Below are 3,984 nucleotides of genomic sequence, written 5' to 3' on the forward strand. Positions count from 1 at the left end.
GAGGGAGGAAGAAGGCGACGAAAGCCAGACCGCCGCTCCTCCTCCCCACCCGCCTGCCTGCTTTAGGCCTCTCCGCGCAAGCGCCTTTCGTTTCTTTCCACAAGCGCGCGCCTCTTGTCAACAACTGCGCGGGAGTATCGGGTTCGGCTCCGAAAGGCTTGAAGCGGCTTTTAGGCCACCGCCCCCCAGGAGAGCCTGCGCAAGCGCAATAAGCTCAAGAGCCGCTGCGCATGGACGCGATTCATTTCAGACTCCCTTTTACCCTTCTTGCCCTCGGCTTTAGTATCCTAGTAACGGGAACGACGGGCCTGAGTTTTAAAACATCGACATGGAGGTGTAGTTGGCTCCTTCAATACCTACCTGCTCCAGAGGAGCTCATAGTTTTTCAGTAGTCCTTGCTCTGATTCCAAAGTCTTTCGGAAAGAGCCGAGGGGTTAGTCTCGGTAGAGGCAGAATCGCAGCTGTTGATTTCGTTTTCTCAAAAACAGGCTCATGTTCTTTGTTGTGTTTTTTTCCCCTTTAGTAACTACCATAATATTCGCTTAGCCTTAGTGCAGGGGTAGGCAACCTTGGCTCTTTTATGACTCGTGGACTTCAACTCCCAGAATTCCTGAGCCAGCCAGCTGGCTCAGGAATTCTGGGAGTTGAAGTCCACGAGTCATAAAAGAGCCAAGGTTGCCTACCCCTGCCTTAGTGCATTCCCAGAGAGAAAGAGTTTTGAACAGAGACTTGTTTTCCGGCCTTTCGAAAGATACTTGGGCTCAGGATTAAATAATCCTGGGTCCTCGGGACAATGGTACAGGAAGTTGGGCACTCTCAGATGGGCGCAGACTTAACTGAAATGCTTTGGAAGAAACGTTGGCTAAGTAGAAAAACGCTTTTCAGGTGCTCGGTACAAAATCTTAAGATGTTTGGACTTCAAAAGTGGCAATTTCATTTGCTTTATTAGTAAAAGGCCACGTGCTCTTTTTACTCGGGTGTCACACCAAAGCTTCCAATTTTGGTTGAGACTGCTGTGCACGATGGGGTGGTACGTGCGTGTGTTCTTCCTTATAAGCTTTGGAAATATATCTAGTGTTAACGTAATGCCATTCCTGCACATGAAATGAGCCAATTTATACATTTGAAGATTTTCCACCATTCTTAGATGTAGCAAATCTGACACACTTTTCCTCCCCACTCCACTTTTTTCTTGGATTTTGGAGTTTTTCAACTGATCTAATCAAAATTCTGCCTCAGTACAAGATGGATACAGGATACATTTTCCAGATGGGCAGCACAGCTTTTATAAAAACAGTTATATTTTCTGTTGCAAAAAAGTAATAAGGGTGAGTATAAGAAATCTTTAATTTTAAGAAAAAACAGGTACAAATTATTTCAAATCAGATATTTTGGAGAGTTTAAGAAAACCCAATTTTCAGGAAAGTAACATTAAAAGACATTTTTCTAAATAGAATCCTAGAAAGGCCATTTAATCCATGAGTCCATCCACATCCAATAACAATAATTTCTGATGAATTTCTCTTCTGATTATTTCAGAGATGCATCCATTTGGCTTTTTTGGGCAATAAAACAAGTAGTTTGTCTTTGCTTGCCTGTTTAGTGCTGAATATCAAGTTAAAAAAAATCCTGATTGATGCTTTAAGAAAAATCTGGCAGTAATATAGAGCATTTAATTAATATTCTCTAGTAACACAAAATAAATGAATAATAGACTGTGGGAAGTCAGCCCCCCCCAGAGAAGGAAATATTAAAAGGGCAGAAAAATATATTTCTTCAAAGGATCTTAAAGAGACAGAATAAAGAGGTAGAATTACAGAAAAGTCTTAATTCCTTGCTGTTATCCAGTAATTTTCCAGATTTTGTAGTTTAGATCTAATAATCCTATAACATGCCCGCAGAAGAGGACAGCCCTACCACTTTGAAGCTTTAGATCTGATTCTCTGATGGCGTTGACTTCTTGACTGAACTGCCAAGCAATCTGTCCCCTATTTTGAATTCTGTAAGATAGGGAGAGTCCATACAATCTTGACTTCAAAATAGTCTTCCTCATTTTGCAATATGAGAGTAAATAATGTTTCCATGTAACATTTATTTCATAGCACCCTTACAAGGAATGCTGGATAAAATTGCAGAAATAGAGTCTCTGCAGGATATAAAATCTTTGCTTCATGATACCTCTACGTATAATCCAAGATCATGAGAAGCACAGCTAATTTTATTTGTGAATATAAAGTGCTCCATTTATTGCCACAGCTAGTTAAGACTCATTTATTCTTGCACAACCAAAGCCAACAGTGCACATGTATCAGATAAACAAAGACTACAGGATAGACAGAGGCTCCTTATGTGTGTACTGATCAAATGAACACATGTTAGGGGCTGGACCCACCAGAAACTACAATGGCTCCACTGTAAATCTGCACAATTACGATGACATAAGCATCACTGGGGATCCTGTGAGCATTACTGTTGGGGTTGCTACATTGGTGGTGTTTTTTTTTATCCCAGTGTTTTTATAAGGTTTCTGGTGATTGAAAGTAAGAATTGTAATAGGCACTGAAAAGCACTGAAAGTATGCCAACATTTGGAAAGACTATACTATTGCTTGTCACGGCACAGAACCTAGAAGGGTAAGAATTCTTCAGCCCAAAGAAATGATATACACTATATTCTTACAGAAGGCATTATTCAAGTTCCTTGTGAGATCTATTCGTGCTTAAATGGACAATTTTATGTTAATACTGGAGTTCTGAATTAATGTATTTTGAATATAGTATTTGGAACAGTTTTCACATTAATTCTGAATGAGGGCTGAAAAGACTGATTTATATATTTGAGCTTCCTTGTCTTATATATGCTGTAACAGCATAAATAAAGTTGTGTTTCTGCAGGGAAATCAGTTTCATTTTTACAACTACAGTAATGCATATTAATCTTAGTGGACACACATAATTACATGGAAGTTTGCAGCAGAGTTTATAGATGTGGACTAGCCTAAAACATACTTTGTTCACTAATTCTGTAAATAATGGAATTGAATAATAAAAGAGAAATCAAAAGAAAGTAAGTTACTAGAGAAAAAATAAGATGGCCACAGTTTTTATTTATTTATTTTTTTAAAGTATGTTTTATTGATTTTTAACATACACCTTAATATTTGGTAAACATTGTGTTGTCTGGGTTAGTGTTTAAAAAACAATAACAATTAATTTCTATAATTCTATAGTCCATATAATAGTTTTATTTGATTTCCTCTTCCAATAATATTCTCTTTTGCCAACCTTAAATTAATACAGTTCTTATTTAAATAAATGACAAATATAAACATTTTTCAATATAAGGCTTTTCATTGATCATCTTGATTGCCTCGTCATAAATCCTGTTTACATTCTTATTTAAATTTGTTTTCCCCACAATATTCAAAATATTCTTGCTGGTTAAGATTTTCTCAAAGTTAGTTACACTTAAGTCTTTAAGTCTTTTTTCTCATACAAACCATCATATTTTTACATTTCTCATATCTCAAAGAAACATAAGAAGAAGAAAAAAGACAAAACAGGAAAAAAAACATTTCTTTTACATAAACCAAGATGGCCACAGTTTTTAATACTATGAATAGGTGATAATGGTAATCTATAGCTGATAGTTGACACAACTATGAGGGCATAAACGATCAATGGGATGTGGTTAAAGCAGTGGTGGGATTCAAATATGTGAACAACCGGTTCTCTGTGTGGATGCCGCTTCTGGAAGTCCATTCTGGGCCTGGGCAACAAAAAATTAGCTACTGGTTCTGCCGAACTGGTACGAACTGGCTGAATCCCACCACTGGGCTAAAATAATGTAAATGAGTAAGGAATTTTAATTATTTAATATAAATAATAGAAAAGATATTTATCAGAATGATTTTTTTCATTACTATTAAAACAGTAAATAATGTTCTTTACTACATAAACTTTAATATCCTCTATCTTTTTCTTT

The sequence above is a fragment of the Protobothrops mucrosquamatus genome, unplaced genomic scaffold (assembly GCF_001527695.2).
Source record: "Protobothrops mucrosquamatus isolate PMUCROS unplaced genomic scaffold, P.Mucros_1.0 scaffold3663, whole genome shotgun sequence".
Taxonomy (NCBI): Eukaryota; Metazoa; Chordata; class Lepidosauria; order Squamata; family Viperidae; genus Protobothrops; species Protobothrops mucrosquamatus.